At 48.6% G+C, this 20,281-nt stretch overlaps 1 protein-coding gene across 41 annotated transcripts in view; it reads left to right on the forward strand.

Moving 5' to 3' along the window:
- The first annotated feature begins 1,118 nt into the window (after positions 1 to 1,118).
- Positions 1,119 to 20,281, forward strand: part of INPP4A (inositol polyphosphate-4-phosphatase type I A) — a 165,024-nt gene continuing 145,861 nt past the window's right edge. For 37 of the 41 annotated variants that reach the window (XR_012421910.1, XR_012421908.1, XR_012421907.1 and 34 more), the window contains exon 1: positions 1,119 to 1,339. The gene's annotated coding sequence lies outside the window, so the exon portion shown is untranslated. Of the gene's footprint in view, positions 1,340 to 2,297; positions 2,411 to 20,281 lie in introns of those variants that run through there. The other 4 variants (XM_045368775.2, XM_045368779.2, XM_045368780.2 and 1 more) reach the window with 1 other exon arrangement.

Raw genomic sequence — 20,281 nt, forward strand, 5'->3', positions numbered from 1 at the left:
AGGGAACTGTTTTATTACTAAGTTACTTTTCAGAAGAGAAATAAAATAAAAAGTCAGAAAAGAAATAAAAATTTAAAACTAGGGCTCTTTCTTTCTTTTTTTTTTCTTTTTTTTTTTGAGATACAGGGTGTTGCTCTGTCTCCCAGGCCTCAAACTCTTCTGCTCAATCGATGTTACTGCCTCAGGCTCCCCAAAAAACTAGTTTTTAATTTATTTTTATTCCAGACTATTGTGTGTATTTTGGTGACTTGAGGAGGATCAGAAGTAATTCTAAATGAGTTCGGAGAATTCTTTCCATTCCTAAATCTCTTTTTTTTTGAAGTAAATCATATGTATAAATGCTGTGCCTGAGAAGTATTCTGGTTTATTGAATTAAAATAGTTTGAATAATTTTTTTTCGGATAAAATGTGAAGACTCAAAGATAAGGATACGTTTAGTCCAATATTTGCCCTTGCTCAAGGAGAAATGTTGTTTTAAAGTCAAAGTGAAATTTTTTTCCCAAAACTTCTGATTCCTCTTTTTGTCTATGGCAAAATAGAAACTTGGGGCCAAGCGTAAGGACTGATGCTGCTGCAAGTCTGTGAGTGCACACTTAACGCACACAGGCCGCAACAGGTCTGGAAGGACATACACTTAGAAGTTAGCAATTTTCTTCTTTCTGCAAGTCTGTATTTTCAAAGAATTAAGATTTTAGTTTTTTTGCTTGTCTCTGGTTGGAATGTTCAGTTTCCTGAACATCTCCTGGGAAGCGAGCACGTCTGCACTTCGGGAAGTGCTCTTGTCCCAAAAGGTTGGGAGCGCACCCCCGGGTCGCGGCTCCTCCAGGAAACCTTCCCTGGGGGATCCGTCAGGGCCTCAGAAGCCTCAGTGAAGGTGCCACCGTTCAGTCAAGTCCAGAAGTTCAAGAACTCCTTGCAGGTGAAGCAGTCACAGGCTAGGGTGGGATCATGTGGGAACCCAGCAGTAGGAATTGGCGCGGGCAGCTCGGCCACCGGCCCTGCGGCCTCAGGGGGCGGCCCCAGCTCGGACATGTCGCGGGGCGGGGGTCGAGGGCGCGGGCCGGCCTCAGCGCGCATGCGCGGCGAGGGGGCGGGGTCAGGGCGGGGCTGCGCCCGGCGACTAGAGCGGCGGCGGCTGGGGCTGCGGCGAGCGTGGAGGGTTCGCGGCTGGTGCGCCTCCGGGTCGGGCTCCGCGGGCCGGGGCGGGAGGACCAGCACCTGAGGCCGGGCCCGCCGCCCGCGACTTCACAACCAGGCGGCGGCGCTGCTGCTGCGGGGCTCCGGCGCGCGACCCGGCGGGACAGCGGGGCGGCTGGCGCCGGGGGCCGGGGAACGCCAGGTAGGTGGATCGGGCCGGGCGGGAGGCGACGCGGCCGCCGCGGGGGCCGGGGCCGGGGACTGACAGCGGGCGCGGGGGCGCGTCCGGGTCCCTGCTGGGCCGGACGGAGACGGCGCCCGCGGTTTTCATGGAAATTGCACTGCCTAGCGGTGCCAGCGGTCCACCTGCGGTGGCGTCTTTTGAGAACAATCCGAGCCCGGCCGACCCCGAGCCCCGTGAAGATGCGGCCGCCCCGGCAGGGGGCCGGGTGCCGGGTGCCGAGCGGGCGCGGGGCCGCGGGATGCAGACGCGGCGCCTGCCCGGTGCGGCTCCAGGGCTGGGTCTCCGGGCTCCTGACGCTGAAGGCCTTGCCGTGTTTTGGGTGAAAACATCACCGGGTGAAAGTAAACATGCATCTCCGTGTAGGAAATCTGGTCTCTATCCTCGAAACTCCTCCCTTTTCTGCCCGCCCTTAGACCCCGACAACATTTCTGGCATCTTTGCTTTCTGTTATTTTATTTCTCCCTGGCTTTGCTAGTCAATTAATTGAGGCCTGAGAAATGTGCAGGGATCTGTGGCAGTCTCTTGAAAAGCCAGCCAGGAATGGGTAGGCCCCAGAAGACAGACATTCAAAATGTCAGAGGTAAATTTGTGTCTTTGTGGGCGAAGGAAGGGCGTGTTGATGGTCTCGCTTCCCTCCCCCTGTTGCCTGCCCTCTGACATTACATAATGATGGGGCCTTCCTGCCCCGAGTTCATCCATAATGACAGACCATGAAAATGTTCCTCTGGGTGAAAGACCTATAGCTGGTAGAGCCCATCTTCTCTTTGGCTTTGCCACGGAATGTGTCTTCTGCCGGGAAGCTGCCTAAGAGTGGAATTTGATTTGTCACCTGCCCCTCAGGACATTTAAACCAAGGGAATGGGGGTGGGGTGGCGATTTGGGTGTTGCAAAGAAATTCTGCCTGGTTCATCCGTTCACAGTGGGTTGTGTGGACCGTGGGGAAGCCAGTGGGGTTGAGGACAGAGTGGGTTGACTACGGTGTGAATCATGGTTCTGCCGCTTGCTGACTCTGGTTCTTGTCTCTAAAAGGTGAGAGCAGAGCTTTTTTTGCTGTTTGTTTTGGAATCTAGCTGCTGTTGGCGTTGGCCGGTGCACGTAGAATTGCTAATTTTTCTTTGGTTGAAAACACGCTTTCTTTAACGAAAATTTTGTTTTTGGATCTGGGCTAGGGCATTTGTTTCGGGGGTTCTTTGCTGAAGTGTCAACTGCTAATTTACTGTTGTCTTTGAAGAAAGAATGATGGGGCCCATGTGAGAAGCACAGTGTGGTTGGTCTGTTGGAGGAGTGGTGCCAGGAGACCTTGATGCTGTCTGTCCCAGGGGTGGCGTTGCATGTGAACGGGCCTCCCAGTGCCTCATTCCCTGTGATGTCTTGTAAACACGCCTGTGAAGCCAGAGCTACTTGGTAGAGTCTGGCTTGAAGATAAGGCTTAAAGAAGTGGATGTGGACAAATTCAAAGAGAAAGAAACATTGTATTTCTACTGAGCTCCTTATAGAATTAGTCCACTTACCTGGCCACCTTACTCATCATGTAGCAACTTTTTGCATTTAGAGTTTTCTGTCTCAGGGTGTTTATCTGCTTACGTAAGTCTTGTTTCCTAACTAGATTCAGAACCAAGGGCAGATGTTACAGTGCGTCCCTGTTTTGAAAACTGGATATTTTGTACTATTGCTGTTGAACCGAATATTAGCTTTTTTTTTTTTTTTTTTAAATCACTTTAAGGAAAGGATGAAATAATACACATGAGAGCTTTTTGTAAACTGTAGAGCACTAGAAAAATGGGATGTGTGTGACAGAGAACTATCAGCCCTGCAAGTCCCTTTAACTAGCTGCCTGCCTAAGAGGGAGCGTTCTCAGCCAGCATCTCTTCAAATGCACACAGGAATGGACCTGAAGGCGGTGTGGGACCAACAGACCCACTGATCCCCAGCCCAGGGCTTAACATCTCAAGAGTTCAGTGAGGCAGAGTGGAGGGGGAGGCTTCCCAGCAAGACTGTTTCATCCTGTTTTCGTTTTTAAATGAAAAGCTCCTTTTTAGCTTAGTAATCCAGAAAGGTTGCCGCAACATCATCAACCGCTCATGGTGTCAGGAGGCTTTGACTTTCACTGAGAAGAAAATAGCACAAATCTGCAGTGAAAAAGGCTTGATTATGTTGGCGCTTCTGTAGAACTTGATTAATGAGCTGGTCTTGAGAGAGCCTTCGAAATGGCTTTTTTTTTTTTTTTTTTTTTTTTTTCAGTGTCCTAAAACAGAAGCTCTGTGAGGAAAACATATTTCCAGGAGACCAATATTAATGCCCATGCATGCTTGCTTCATTTTCTCTCTCTGTTTTAAGGAAAATGCCATCAGGAAGCTAATCCCAGGGAATTTACCTATATTTCTATTCATATGCACATGTTCTCTAATTTTTTTTTTTTTTTAGTATTTTGATATAGTTTTAGACTTACAGAAAAGTTGCAAGAATAAGCCAAAGGTTTCTCAGATTCTCCAAATGTGGACATTCTGTTACACTGCTTTATCATTCTCTTGTATTCCTATGTATTACTACTTTTTTCTGAACTACTTAATAGTAAGTTGCAGGCTTGAGGCCCTTTTACCTCTAAATGCTTCACTGTGTATGTCCCAAAAAACAAGGATATTCATAACAACGGTAATCCCAGCACTTTGGGAGGCTGAGGCAGGCAGATCACAAAGTCAGGAGATCGAGACCATCCTGGCTAACATAGTGAAACCCCGTCTCTACTAAAAATACAAAAAATTAGCTGGGCGTGGTGGCAGGCGCCTGTAGTCCCAGCTACTTGGGAGGCTGAGGCAGGAGAATGGTGTGAACCAGGAGGCGGAGCTTGTAGTGAGCAGAGATTGCACCACTGCACTCCAGCGTGGGCAACAGAGTGAGACTCCATCTCCAAAAAAAAAAATCATGGCTGGGCGCAGTGGCTCATGCCTGTAATCCCAGCAATTTGGGAGGCTGAGGCAGGAGGATCACTTGAGGTCAGGATTGTGAGAACAGCCTGGCCAACATGACAAAATCCTGTCTCTACTAAAAATACAAAAATTAGCGGGGTATAGTGACAGTCCCAGCTACTTGGGAGGCTAAGGCATGAACTCAGGAGGTGGAGGTTGCAGTGAGCCGAGATCATGCCACTGCACTCTAACCTGGGCAACAGAGTGAGACTCTGTCTCAAAAAAAGAAAAAAAAATCAGGAAATTAAGGTTGATACAACACTATTTAGTGTAGAGGTCGTATTTAGATTTTGTCAATTGCTTCTATAATGCCCTTTATAGCAAAAGAAAATCCTAGATCATCTGTTTTGCATTAGGTTTTTCTGTCTCTATAGTGTCCTTTAATCTGAAACAGTTATCAAGTCTTTCTTTTGTATTTCACAGCATAGACATATTTGAAGACTACTGACTTTTTAAGATAATGCCCTCAATTGGGTTTCCTGTGGTTTCATGATTAGATTCAGGTTTTGCACTTCTGGTGGGAGTAGCACAGGGTTGCAGCAGTCGCAGTCTTCTCTTCTCTCTCTCTCTCTCTTTTTTTTTCTTAAAGAGAAAAGATCTCCCTTGGTTGCCCAGGCTGGAGTGCAGTGGTGCCATCGTAGCTCACTACAGCTTGGACCCCCTCCACTCAGTGATCCTTCTGCCTCAACCTCCTGAGTAGCTGGGACTATAGGTGTGTGCCATTGCACCTGGCCAATTTTTAAATATTTTACAGGGACAGGATCTCACACTGTGTTGCTCAGGCTGGTCTCAGACTCCTAGTCTCGCCATCCTCCTGCGTTGGCCTACCACAGTGCCGAGTTTACAGATATGAGCCACTGTGCCCGACTGATGCTGCAGCCTTCTTAGTGTGCCCCAGCAGGAGGCATATGCTGTGATTTTCCCCTTCTCTGGCCCTGTTAACTTTGATCACTTGAATTAAGGTGGTATCTATCTCATAAAAAAGTTACCATTTTTCCCTTTGTAGTTAATCTGTGTCTCAAAGGAAGAGAATTTAACACTAGGTAAATATACTGTTACTTCTCATACAGTTACTGACTAGTTTCAGAATCCATTGATGTTTCTTACCTGAGTCAATTATTAACATAGTTGGCAGATGATGATTTTCTAGTTTCATAGTTCCTTCTATATTTATTAGTTGGAATTGTACTGAAAGGAAGAACCTTCCTTTCTCTATTATTTATTTTTTGATTTGTATCGCTGGACTCATGAATTCTTGCTTTATTCAATAGATTATAGTCCATTGCTCCAATCATGTATTTTATTGCTCACATTATCCTAGATTTGGCCAGTGGGAGTCCCTTCAATCTGGCTTTTGTGTCCTTTTGACAAATGCTCATCATTGTTTGAGGACTTTTCTTCCTGGCACAAAATCTTCAAGACTCAGCCTCTACTTTCCTTGTCCCAGCCCTGGAATCAGCCGTTTCTCCAAAGAGTCCTGGTTTCCTTTAGTGGAGAACGGTATTAAAAACCGAGATGGCCGGGCGCGGTGGCTCACGCTTGTAATCCCAGCATTTTTGGAGGCCGAGGCGGGCGGATCACGAGATCAGGAGATCGAGACCATCCTGGTTAACATGGTAAAACCCCGTCTCTACTAAAAATACAAAAACTTAGCCGGGAGTGGGGGGTGCCTGTAGTCCCAGCTACTCAGGAGGCTGAGGCAGGAGAATGGCATGAACTGGGGTGGCGGAGCTTGCAGTGAGCCAAGATCGCGCCACCGCACTCCAGCCTGGGAGACAGAGCGAGACTCCGTCTCAAAAAAAAAAAAAAAAAAAAAAATTAAAATAAACAACAACAAAAAACCCCCGAGATATAGGCACTAAGCCTGCCCGTTGCTACTGAGGTGTCACCGATTCTAGACCTTCTCAGGGGATGGATGCTCTCATTGTAAACATAAATGTAGTCACATTACACACAATTTTCTGTGGCTTGGTACTCCTTCCATTAGGCTGTGAAACTGTATTTCCCTTTAATTCGGCCACCATTTAAGAGAATAAGTCTTGTCAATTTTGCCAATCTAATGGGCAAGGAAGACATTATTGTTTTAATTACATTTCCCAAATTCCCAAAAATATCGGATACCTTTTCTTGTTAATGTATATTTTAACTTCTAATGAATTACCTTTTAATATCCTTTGTTCATTTTTTCTTATCGGGCTGTTTTTCCTTATCTTACTAGATTGTGGAAGTTACTGTAACTTTGAATTTTATTCTTGGCAGCTTTAGAATGCTTTTTAAAGTGTGATGCTTTTTTTTTTTTTTTTTTAAGTCCTAAATGCCAAGGAACCCCAGCTTTTCTGAGTACCCCCTGCATGCCAGGCCTCCCTGGACATCCTGTGGGAGGTTCTGTCCGAAGGTGAGCTGTGGTGTTGAGGAGTGGTTAGGACACCCTCCTGAGGGTAGTTAAAAGAGGCTCAACTGGGACTAAAACCCAGTTATATCACCTAACTTCCTTCACAGGATTAAAAAATAAATGCTTTTCAATGTAGGGATAAAAATTGATTACCTGGACTTGCCGGTATCAACAATTTTCTATTTTCAGTATTTTGGTTTATAAATCAGGACTTTCTTTTACACAGTCCTTTTTGCTGAGCATACACACATGCATGTCTTTCAAAACCCTTTATTTTATCCCTAGAACTATTGTGGACTCTGGCGCTGCACTTTCTGTGAGCATCCAGCTAGCTGTGTGACTTTGGGCAAGGGGCTTAATCTTTCTGTGCCTCAGTTATCTCGTCCACAAAACTGGGCTGATGGTAGTAGCAGTCCCAGAGGCCTGTTGGGGGATTAAATGAATTAACAGTTAATCCTGGTGCCTCAGAAGTGTGCAGAACGGAAGTGGTACAATGGGTTCATATACAGAGTGTGGGTGGTTGGCGGAGCTTGGAATTAGATCAGCCTTTCCTCTGTGGATTTAAGCTCTTAGTTATCTCTCTTTTTTTGAGATAGAGTCTCACTCTGTTGCCCAGGCTAGAGTGCAGTGGCACCATCTTGGCTCATTGCAACTTCCGCCCCGTGGGTTCAAGCAATCCTCCTGCCTCACCCTCCCGAGTAGCTGAGGTTACAGGCATACACCACCACACCTGACTAATTTTGTATTTTTAGTAGAGACAGGGTTTCACCATGTTGGCCAGGCTGGTCTCGAGCTCCTCACCTCAGGTGATCCACCTGCTTCAGCCTTCCAAAGTGCTGGGATTACAGGTGTGAGCCACTGCATCCAGACTTAGCTGTCCCTTGCATCATAGCCTGTCTGGTATTGGAAAGCCAGGGTCCTGGGTGCGGTGTGCATGTCTCCTCTTTCTGGTCTTTGCACGTCCCTTTGTCGTGCCTTGTGAGGCTCGCAGGCCCATGCCTGCCAGCCAGCCCAGCTGGCCTCTGGTGTTTGCCCACAGCCCTAACCTGGAGTATGTGTAAGACTGCTGGTTTTTAATATGGAACTTGTTCAGTGAGGCTCACCTGGTGAAGGACTTAGGCACAGTAAGCAGATGTATACGGTGGGGGCGGTGGCGGGGATCATGCTCTGGTCAGGTCCATTTTCTGGAATAGGGGCAGGAAGACAGGGATGTCCTCTGATGTCCAGGAGGAAGGGTGGGGACCACTGGAAGAGGAAAGTGTTTACCTGCTCCCAGCTCCGGTCCTGGGATCCTCCTAGAGCCCTTCCCTGAGACACCTGGTAGTTCTGACCTCCGGTTGCTGCAGCGCCCCTCTTGTTGCACCTCACCAGGTGGTATTCTGATGTCTCCCCCTACCCCTTTCCTGCGCCTCCCATAGCCCTCACGCAGGTGGCCTCAGCTGCTATTATGAAAGCTGTCTGTTATTAATTCACCCTAGTATATTGAACACCCCTCTTTCCCTCTCTCGTGTTGCTTGCATTTCTAAATGGTGTATTCTCAAACCAATTAATTTGAATTTTCAAGAAGGATGACCTGAGTGTGTGAACTCTGGAAATGTGAAGGAAGTGTTTAGGCAGATGGTTGTTTCTGGGGGAACAGGGTCCTACGAGGAAACAGGGATGCCCAGTTCAAGCTTTTCCCTGGATTATGGGGTGTGTCAGTTGGGATACTTTTGGCTGCCAGCAGTGACATTTATTATCTCAGAGAACTGGAGTCTCCATCAGCACGTCACAGTTTCATCAAGGACCTTGATTCTGCTCCTCTGTGCAGCCATCACTGCCGGTTTCATCCTAGCGGGTCAGTCTCCTCGTGATTCTGAGATGGTCATTAGGGGCAGTGGGACTGCATACTTCCTTGTTCCTGTCCAGCAGGAGCAGGGAACGAGACCAACCAGCTGATTCCCCAGCCAGCGTCTACCAGTCCTTCCCTCTGGCCTGTGAGAGCAAAGGGTCACGGGGCCTTCCCTGGACCAGCAACTTGAGGCTGTTGAGAGTGCTGTGTGCTGATTGGCTTAGGCTGGTGGTCCTCCAGGTGCAGTCCTCAGACCAGTAGCGGCAGCATCACCTGAGAACTTGTTAGAACTGGAGATTCATGGATCCCATCCCACCCACTGAATCGGAAACTCTGGGATGGGGCCCAGAAAGCTGTGCTTTGAGAAGACTTCCAGGTGATTCTGATGCAAGGTCACATTGGAGAGCAGCTCTTTTAGTTTAATCAAGACTTTCCCCACTCCCCAGTTGGAGACAGAGCTGACTTCCTGAGGACTGGGGAGGAGGTCAGGTCCTAGAATAGCAAGAAGGAAGAGTGGATGGTGGGTGGCCGGCCCACCGTGTGAACTAGCCAGTGTTTAAGGCCCTGAGGGCCACTTTGCTCTCCTGAGTCCTTCCCCTGCCCCCCCATTCGCCGGCTTGTCCACCCATATAAGTTTCTCAGCCCCCTTGCGTGAAGCTTCTTCAGTTCCTCCAAGTGTGGCCTGTACTCTCCCTGTATGACTCGGTGCTAAAGGAAGCAACCTCAGTAACACCCCAGCTCCAGGTCCGTCTCTGGCCTAGCAGGGATGGTGTCCACTGGGCTGGTGCTGAGAGTCCCCATGGGCTATTATGACTCATCTTCTGAAGCCGTTCCTGAAGCGTGTTCATTTGTGTAGGGGCTGCCTACGCTGCTGCTCCTTGCTCGGCTAGAAAAAAAGAGCAGTGCAGTTAGTAGGTGCCTGAGAAATATTTAGGGAATTGGCCTGGAGACAGCCCAAGTGATTACTTTCAGTGGTGGTTTTTGCCTGTGTTCTGTCCCCGGTTTTGCAAGTACAACTCCAACTTAATGTTTGGGTGAAATAAATAGCCACCTCCATGGTGTAATTTGTGAGATCACAATGACCCACTTTTCTGAATTTTTCCTGAAACTAAAGAGTTGAGATATTTCTGGACTTTCAGCTTTAAAGATTCATCTTAATACATAAAAATAACGTTTAAGGGTAGTCTTGCGCTGAGCTCTAACCACATTTGCACTAATTATTGAGGAAGGAAGGGCACCTGAGGAGGAAACAGGCTAGAGAAGGGTCCACACAGCACGTTTCAAAATGCAATGGTTCATGAAATCAATTTGAGGCTGTAACTAGCATTAAAAAGCTTTTTTGAAATATCAGATATCCAAGTACATTTCCTATGGGAAGCATAACCCTTTTTTGGTGAAATATCTAGTTATTCACATGCAGTGTATTTGGGGTATTGTGATGGCGTGACTGTTTCTTACAGTGGGTTTTGGTAAAGATGTGTCAAACCCTAGGGCTGAGTGCAGTGGGTCCCAACCTGTAGGAAGGCGGGGCCTATGCTGGATATGTGTACACTTGGGGTCTTTTCCTGGGCCTGTGGCTTTTGTCAGAACCTGGTGGTCTGTGACTCGCCATAGATCGAGAACCACTGACCTAAAAGCAGAGGAGACTTTCAGTGGTGTGGGCCAGTGGGAGTGGAGCTGGGGGCATGAGGAGCAGGTACAAAGCCCTGGGCCTGCTCCTGCTGTGGCGTATTGTCCATGGCATTAAGCCATCTGGGCCAGATCCTCCTGATGAGGAGGCCTCTGCACGGCCACCCTGAAAGACAGCGGAGATGGTGGCAGGGAGTGTGTTGATCACCTGAGGTCAGGAGTTCAAGACCAGCCTGGCCAACATAGTGAAAACCCGTCTCTACTAAAAATACAAAAATTAGCTGGGTATGGTGGTGCATACCTGTAGTCCCAGCTACTCGGGAGGCTGAGGCAGGAGAATCACCTGAACCCAGGAGGTGGAGGTTGCAGTGAGCTGAGATCACACCACTTCCCTCTAGGCTGGGTGACAGGGCAAAACTCCCTCTCAAAAAAAAAAAAAAAAAAAAATTAACTCTGGTTGCCAGATGGGTCCTTTACCTATCAGGTGGATCCGCATATTCCTTCATAAGAGAGAGTCTCCTTGTTTGGGGTGGCCCCAGTGAAGGCATTGCTGCTTGTGACTCCCCGCTGGAATCCTTTGTGCCTTGACACTGTCAGGACAGTTCCCAAGACTGGCTTCGGGTCAGCCATGATCCCCATTATTTAATGCAGGCTCTAGTCTGGTTTGTATCACAAAGCTTGTGTAGTGATGGCTTTGGCATGTTTGTACTTGTTGTTTTGGGGAAGGGGCAAGTTGGATTGTAGGTAGAAAGTGCTGGATGTGAATCCAAGTCAGCTTTCTCATCTGTAAAGTGGGGAGGGTGCTGGTCTCACAGGAGGGTGGCGGGGAATGATAATATACATGGGAGAGGGCTGTGAACCGCAGTGCACTGGATCAGTCCAGACACGAATGTTTCCACCCCCGCTCCACCTCACAGTCTTGGTAACTCTGTTTTCCCCCACAGCACTGTTATTTTTCACGTGTGCTCAAAGGGCTGGAGTATACCCTGTTGTTGACTCCTGCTCAGGGCACCGTCCAGGGGAAATGTCACAGAAGAAGGAGGTGCTGAGAGGCAGGGATGTCCAGCGAAGTTCAGAGGAGAAGGGTGTTGGGGTGGGGGGGTGGGAGGAGGAAGTGGAGGGCTGGCACTCCCTAAACTCTCAGTCAGCTGGTCACTGACCCAACTGAGCCTTCTACTGACACTGGTTTTATAAGGAATGGAAGGACTAATGATTGTACGAGCTGAAATGTTGAGTATTTTCACATTTCTTATTCATTCTTTGTTCTCAGTATATGCAAATGTTAAATGAAATGATCACATTACATAATTGGGTGATAATCAAATGGCAATAAAATGGTAAGTTTGACAGAGCCCAATATTTTAAAATAGGGCTACGTGCCAAGAAATGTCAAGATAGGCTGGGTAAGGTGTCTCAGGCCAGTGATCTCAGCACTTTGGGAGGCCAAGGTAGGAGGATCGCTTGAGCCCAGGAATTCAGACCAGCCTGAGCAACAAAGCAAGACCCCGTCTCTACTAAAAATTAAAAAATTAGCCAGGTGTAGTAGTGCACACCTATATTCCCAGCTTCTTGGGAAGCTGAGGCGGGAGGATCACTTGAATTCAGGAGGTTGAGGCTGCAGCGAGCTACGATCGCACCAGTGCACTCCAGCCTGGGTAACAGAGTGAGGCCCTGTCTCTATAAAAAAAGAAAAAAAAAAGAGATACCCCAGAATCTTCCAAATATTGTTACCCTTATGGTTTGGAAGAGGGGAGTGAATAAATGGATTGGCCTTAGGGACGGCACCTTGCTGGTAGACTGTGCCCACCTCAGGTAGACGGGAAGGGCTAGCAGTCTCATGTGTAGTTTGTCTCCAACTTGCCAGTGACTTGGTGAAGTCATGCCTGAATCTCACCTTCCTCTTTTCTTGTTCATCTAGCGAAGGTGATTTCCTTTGTTCCTCCCCCGTGGCATCCTCCCTGACGGTGGAATGGAGTGGTGGTAGTGCCCAGGGGCTACATGGGTGAAGTGTGGTGTGTTCTTGATTTAGTTGGCATTGGACTAAGACACACACGCATACAAGTGTCTATTTAGGGAAGTTGTTCTTTAGTCTGTTTCCTTGGAAATACTGCCTTTTTATTCTTTCACTTTCTCTCCCCTCTGCAGTGATTCAGCAGTAGCTTTCTAGAGAAGAAGAAACTACATAGTGTCAGAGACCCTGGAATACCAAGGATATGTCAGTGGAGAGGGAAGCTGCCTGTGTGTCACGCAGGCCACATTCTTCCTGGTCCAGCTAGAGCGTCCCGTGCCTTTCCTTGGTTTTTCCAGCCTCTCTCCATCACTGCTTCTGAGGCCCTTTGCAGACAGTCCCCCAGTGCAACTACAGCATTTTTGTAAGACCAGCCCTTGTCGTTTTCCCCTTGACTGATGGAGACCACTTGACTCTAGCATGCTGTATGCACACTTATCTTCTGTTTCAGATCTGAACTGTCTTTCTGGCAACTTTCTTTCCTCTTAGCCATTCCTGACTTGTTTCAAAAAGGATACATGGACTTGAAATTACCAGTTAAAGCAGAAAGTGATTAAAAAGAAAAAAAGGGCTTCAAATGTCAAATGGATACAACTGTATAAGTTGTAGAAGAAGCTCTGAACATGTTACAGGGAGGTTGCCATTGCTAAAAGCTTTTACATTATTTATTTATTTATTTTTAGAGACAGAGTCTTGCTGTGTTGCCCAGGTTGGAGTGCAGTGGTGTGATCATAGCTCACTGCAGCCTTGAACTCCTGGGCTCAAGCATCCTCCTGCCTCAACCTCCCAAGTAGCAATGACTACATGCGTGTGCCACCACACTTGGCTAATTTTTAATTTTAATTTTTTCTGGAGACTGGATCTTGTTGTGTTGCCCAGGCTGGTCTTAAACTCCTGGCCTCAGGCAGTCCTCCTGCCTCAGCCTCCCAAATTGCTGAGATAACAGGGCATGAGCCGCTGTACCCAGCCACTTTCACGTTTTTCGTTCTCATCCGTTTCTTCTGGAAACACCACAGAGACCATGAGAATAGGAGCTTGTCTTACTCCATAGTGCAAATAGTCTTACAAATAGTGTTCCACCATCAATTGCCCAAAACATGTGTTTTGTGACTATTATTGTAGGATGCCTTTGAACTGTATGGTATGTTAAGTAACTCCACTGGAGGGAGGAAGATCTTTGTGTTTTGAGTCAACTTAATTATTTAATCATTCTTTAATTAGTGTAGTGTCTTTACCAAGCTAGATAATTCATATCTTTTGTCAAAGAGAGAAGAAAGCCAGTGGATGGGTTGTGAAGTGGTGAGGGACTTTTTGTATGGGTGGTTTTTCGTGTGGCTCAAAGGGAAGGATACCTCAGTGACAGCAGTGTCACCGGAAACAACTTCGTACCAACTTGCATGGTGAGGAACATTCAGGTTTTAAAGTTAGTCTCACTCAGTTTCTCCTGGGGGACAACATTGGCCTTTCTCACTGGGGATTTGACTGTTGGGCCATGTCCCTGGGTGTGTCCCAGCCCAGACACTCAGGGTACTGGCCACCCTGCCTCAGCCCCCTCTGGAGCGAAGAGAATTTTAAGCAGTAGTGGATATAACTCATTTCAAGTAGGATTAGATCTAGCCGGGTGAGCATAGTGGCATGCACCTGGTGAGGCTGTAGTCCCAGCTACTTGGGAGACTGGGGCCGGAGGACTGCTTGAGCCCAGGAGTTTGAGACCAGCCTGTCTCAAGCAAACAAACAAACAACAGGATTCCGTGAGCTATGACTAAATTCCAGGGCAGTAACTGCTGTGTTATTCTTTGGGAACTGGGCATCCCAGGGTTTGACCAGTGTTTCATATGATAGGTTGGCTCTTTTGTAAACTATTAGGACTATACCAGTGTTTCTCATGGCAGCTAGCAGCCTGTGGTGTAGACAGTGAACCTAACTTAATGGACTACTGTCATGAATACAGACAGGTGCTATTTTTACCTCATAACCTAGATTCGTCTGCAAATTAAACATTTGAGACAATAAACAGGAGTTTGGTTTATTAAAGCTGTTTGAACTTGCTACTCAGGCAGGCCTAGAAATAGGATTGGCTAGCTTTTTTAGGATTATATAAATGTTGACTCTATTAGGGAGAAATTCTTATTTTTGTTTTGTTTTTATTTTAGAGACAGGGTCTCACTGTGTTGCCCAGGCTGGAGTGCAGTAGACAGCCATAGTTCGCTGCAGCCTCAAAATCTGGGGCTCAAGTGGTTCTCCCACCTCAGCCTCCCAATTAGCAAGGACTACAGGCACATGCTACTGTGCCCAGCTAATTAAACAATTTTTATTTTATTTTATTTTTTTAGAAATAAAGTCTTTTTCTGTGGCCCAGGCTGGTCTGGAACTCCCGGCCTCAAGTGATCCTCCTGACTCAACCTCCCAAAGTGCTTGGATTGCAATCATGAGCCATCACACCCTGCCTGACTTCACATTTAAAAAAGGCTTGAGCCTGGGCAACATAGTGAAGCTTCATCTTTACTAAAAATTAAAAAATTAGCTGGGCGCACACAATTATGTGGTGCACACGTATCTGTAGTCCCAGCTGCTCAGGAGGTTGTGGCAGGAGGATGGCTTCAGCCCAGGAGTTCAAAGTTGCAGTGAGCTATGATTGTACCGCTGCACAACGTCTTGGTGACAGGGGCTTGCCCCTGCCTCGGAAAAAAAAAAAAATCATCAAATAGCCCTTTCTCACCTTCTCTCCCCTGGGAGTGGCTGCGGACAGGCAACAAATGAACACAACACGTTTCCTGGTACCTAAGATGAGTCTTTGCTGCCTGTGACGCCTGAGCCTAGTGATTATCTTCCAGAGTGTTTTGCTAGCCAGTTCTTTCTCCATAAAAACACTCAGATTTTTTTTCCTCTTTGAGAGTGAAATGTTTTACTTAAGGAAGCTGACCACCGAACTTCACAGAAATGCCTTCCTGCCCCATCATGGCTGTGCTGGTCTGTGTGGTTTTCGGGGCTTGCTTTCCCATTCTGCTGGTATCCTGGGTGAGCCTCTGGCCCAATGAATGGGATGCCACACATTTTTTTTTTTTTCCAGGAGAAACAGAAGGTGTTGGGACCTCTGAGCATGCAGAGTGAGGCGTGGCCAGGGGGAAGTGGTTCTGATTTCCACATTGCGTCTCTCTGGACCTTAAGGGGGAAGGCACTCAGTGGAGCACGGCAGGGAGAGAAGCACAGCAGAGGTGAAGGTCTCAAAGCGTGACCGACTGTGAAAGGTGGCTTTCAGCACACCCCTTGTGACCCTGCTAACACCTGTCAGGATGGCAGCCACCACACGCCCGAAGGCACCCGAAGTGCTTGATTTTGACTGAGTTTTACCACATTTGCCACCGGTGTGATTGGAGCATTCGTGGGGCACGGAATGTGGTACCAGGTCAGGACTGCGTAGTACTCAGGCAGAGCTTTGTCCTTCGGGAACGCCGCTCACTTGTGAGACAAGATGGATGGTTCAGGTCTGGACTGGCCCAGGGGAGGGAGTGACACTGAGTAGACCTGGGCCAGGGGCTTGCCCCTAAACCAGTGGTCCCTGCACCTGGGAAAATCGGCACTCTGATGGCCTCACCTGTTTCCCGCCCACCCCTCCCTACCCTAGTTGAGTGGCCTAAGAGAGGGTAGAGTTCAGGGAGCTGTTAGGAGGAAGGGGGTCACTGCTAAGTAGCCAAAAGGAAAAACAACATAGAAGTAAGAAAATCTACCAGGACACCCAGGAGGGCTGGCGTGCAGAGTGCTGAGGGGCTGACTCCCCTGCGTCCGTGTGTGGGAGGCCCTCTTACCCTCTCCTCCTTGGTGTGCAACTGGTTAATAGTAATTCCTTGAGGATCTGGAGAAGTTGCTCAAGTATTAGATTCCACTTTACTGCATGCTTCAGGGGCATTGTGTCCCACAGTGGCATTCACAGTGTGATGATTGCCAGAGTTCTCTATGGACACACCCTGCGAACATCATGGATCTGGGTTGTCATAAGACTTAAGTGTCCTTCAGGGCAGGGACAATAGCTCAGTTTTCCTTGTATCTCCAGAGTGCCCCACTGTGCCTGGCACAAAATAGGCATATAATCAATGTTTGTTGAGTGAATGAATGAACAAAGCTAGTCTGTCCTTCTCAAAAGTAGCAAGAGAAGCCTCAGCCTGTCTTGGGAAGACAGCCTGCTTCCCTGAGGTCAAGTTGAGGTTCAGTCTCACTGAGGAGAAGGAGGTGAGACCAGAAGCCACTGCACAGCTGCTGCCCCAGTAAGTTCTCGGGGAGAAACCGGAATGGTCAGTTTGTCTCCCTGTGCTTGTCAAAGGCAGAAGCCTGTTCTCAGCAGTGACCTTTTTTGTCCTTGGCACACAAGCCCTTTTGTCCAGGTGGCTGGAACCTAGGGCTGCTTCCGCTCCTCTGGGTGAGAAGGTGCCACACCTTCGGGTTTGGTCATCGTGTGTGTGTGTGTGTGTGTGTGTGTGTGTGTGTGTGTGTGTGTTTAAAAGTCAAAGTTTTCCCCATACGCATGTACGTGTACACACATATGCAAGTGTGGTATTATAGGTGCTAAAGGGTGCAGAGAAGCCTGGTAGGGTAGGGGCACCCAGGAAAGGTGACCTCTTCCTCTCATGGGTTTTGGGGAGCATCACAGGGCCTCAGGGAAGGGTGAGTTATGTGTCAAGGGAGGGCAGTGGCTCAAGCCAGGGGCCTTCAGAGATAAATGAGGAGGGACTGGGGCAGTGCATCAGGAAGGAGGCTCCGGAGAGGCAGGGCCAGATCACCCAGGGGCTTGAGCCCCTTCAGGCCTTTCGTAAAGTTTGGGAATTCATTCATCCGACACTGGAGGGTGTCAGACTCTTTAAGACTCTTCCATTCTTTTTGTTTGTATCATTACTTTAAATGACAGAAGCAGTTCCATAGTCATTTTCGTGGATTGGGGAGACCTTGCTTGGATCACAGTAATTCTTACAACGGTGCCAGTGCTCTCACCACCAGTTTCGGGGGATGGTGGGCCGCGACTTGGCTTCCTTGTCTCCGCTCCCTGTTGCCTGTACAGTTGCGGATGCCACGGCTCACCGAGTGCCGCGTGGCAGTGGGTCCTGCTGCAGGATGTCCACAGTGCGGACCACAGGGCAGGGTGTCCCTGGCCTCCACGGGGTCAGGGGTGGGCTGTTATCTGTGAAATGACAGAAATGAAACCCGGCAATGGGGAAGAATCGTCTGCACCCCCTGTAAGCCACCTATGAAGCACTGTGCTGAAACACCATGAGGAAGAGGAAGCATTGGGGTGTAAAGAAACCCGGAAATACTGGTTTCTAGAAACGGTATTAATTGTCCCAGGGGCTCTCCCTACAGTGTGAAATAGCTGACTGGGCAGCTGCAGCAGGCTCCATCTTCTCCGTAGCCGTGCTCTTCCCGTGACCTCACGGGGTGTCTGCGCAGTGGGTGCAGCGCAAAAAGACCCAGTCAAGCCTGCCAGCCAGTAGCTGGCGAGGGGTGGTCTGGTAGTGAGAGACGATTACAGGGACGGGGTTGGCTCGTGGTTCTGCCACCCCACCCTCCATCTCTAAGATCCTGGGACTCTGACATGGAATATAGACTTCACTGTGCCACACGATGTAGTGACGTGGCAGAGGAGGCAAACAGGGTAGAAGGAGACAAGTCAGAGAAGAAGGAAGGACGCTCACCGCCAAGGCCGTGGCAGTCACTGCCAGCAACAGTCGTGGGCCTGGCTTCGATTCTGTCACCTGCGGGGGTGACTGCCCCAGAGCAGGGCCCCTTGAAATCTTCCATCCCCTTATTAGCTGTGCACTAATGTCTCTTGGAGAGACTTCTCAAAAACCTCCGTGTACTTAACTTGGTTTGAGGCGTTTGATAACATTTTATATTTTGTTTCTTAATAGGCAAACATTTTCATGGCTTAAAAATTGTAAAATATAGCAGGATATGTGGTGAAACCTGCTTCCTACCGTACCCTCTAGCCATCCGTGTCCCCTCTGTTAAGACACCAATGCCATATGCTTGTGGGGTGTTTTCCTGAAGTTATGCTGTGTATATGCCAGCAGGCCTGCGTGTGCAGACATGAGACAGTTTTCCACACCCCGGTGCCGTGCTGCGTGCTCGCTCTGCACCCCTTCTCCTGACGGTTTCACTGGCCCACGAGGAGTTCCTTTGTCCAGCTGCATGCTGGCCTACTGCCGCGCTGTGCTGCAGATTCTTCAACCAGTGCTCTCTGGGTGCCTGTTAGCCTCTTTCCAGCCTGTGCTTGGCACTAATACGTTAGTGAAAGAAGTTGCACCCCCCTTGCTGTGAGGTCTGGGCCTAGGCTCTGGCTGGATTGCGTATCACTCTAGCTGGAAAAAGAGGGTGGGGATAGATGACGTTTTTAAGCTTCTGCCCAGTTATTTTAATTATGACCTGGCCTGTAGGGTTTTCTTTGGGAAATCGGCAGTTAATGGTTAGATAGTATTTGTAAGGCGTGTGCCTTTAAAAGATTGCCTTCTAGTGGCCGGGCGTTGGTTACTCGCAGCTGTAATCCCAGCACTTTGGAAGGCCAAGGCGGGTGGATCACGAGGTCAGGAGATTGAGACCATCCTGGCTAACACGGTGAAACCCCATCTCTACTAAAAATGCAAAAAAATAGCCAGACGAGGTGGTGGGCGCCTGTAGTCCCAGCTACTCAGAAGTCTGAGGCAGGAGAATGGCGTGAACCCGGGAGGCAGAGGTTGCAGTGAGCCCAGATCGCACCACAGCACTCCAGCCTGGGCGACAGAGGGAGGCTCTGTCTCAAAGTAAATGAATAAATAGATAAAAATAAAATAAAATATTACCTTCTAGTTAACACACAGACCTTTTATTTTTTTAATTTTAATTTTAATTTTTTTTTTTTTTTTTGAGACAGACTCTGTCATCCAGGCTAGAGTATAGTGGCGGGATCATGGCTCACTGCAGTCTCTGCCTTCCAGGCCCTAGTGATCTTCCCACTGCAGCCTCCTGAGTAGCTGGGACTACAGGTATACGCCACCATGGCTGGCTAATTTTTAATTTTTTTTTGTAGGTAGGGGGTTTGGCCATGTTGCCTAGGCTGGTATTGAACTCCTGGGCTCAAGCAATCCACCTGCGTCAGCCTTTCAAACTGCTGAGATTACGGGTGTGATCCACCATGCCCGGCCAACACACAGACATTTAATTTTTAATTAATTTTTAATTTTTAATTTTTAAAAATTTTTATTGGTGACAGAATCTTATTCTGTCGCAATCTCGGCTCACTGCAACCTCCACCTCCCAGGTTCAAGCCATTCTCCTGCCTCAGCCTCCCAGGTGGCTGGGATTACAGGCGTGTGCCATCATGCCCGGCTCATTTTTGTATTTTTAGTAGAAACGGTCTCGTTTCTACTAAAGGATCTCGAACTCCTGACCTCAGATGATCTGCCCGCCTCCACCTCCCAAAGTGCTGGGATTACAGACATGAGCCACCATGCCCGGCCCACACAGACATTTTAAACTAACCTGTAGCATCGTACAGTGAGGCTTGTCAAGGCCGCTTTTGGCCCCAGTTTCAGGTACACTGGCTCTGTTGGGCTTTCCTCCGCCTGGCCTGTCAAGGGGCCAACTCAAGCTGCAGGTGCAAAGGCAGATGGTTCTGAAGGGACCTTAGTGACAGCCAGGCCCAGGAACATCCAGTGCTTGTGTGGAAGTCTACATTTCAGCTGTGATGGTGTCTCGCTGAGGCTGGTTCTTGCCACGCCCTCCCGGCGTTTCAGCTGTCCCAGCCAAGGTGCTCTGCATCTTAGAGGGAAGGGAACGGCCTGGGCAGGGCATTGCCCATACATTCTGGAGTCGCGTTGGTTGGCGGTCTTCAGTTTCTGAATCTGCGATATGGCATGGTCGTTCGTCACAGGTGGGGTGATGCGAAGTTACCGAGTGGGAGCACACCTGCCCCTTCTCATTTCACTCATGCAGCAGGTCATTTTCAGGCACAAAGGAAGTGACTTGTGGAGCTGGCCCTGGGGTCCGTAGGAGAGCAGGAAGTAGTAGCCACCCGCAGAGGGCTCACAGGCATGTGCTTTCGAGACTGCTT

This window comes from Macaca fascicularis, chromosome 13 (genome assembly GCF_037993035.2).
Source record: "Macaca fascicularis isolate 582-1 chromosome 13, T2T-MFA8v1.1".
NCBI classification, from domain to species: Eukaryota; Metazoa; Chordata; class Mammalia; order Primates; family Cercopithecidae; genus Macaca; species Macaca fascicularis.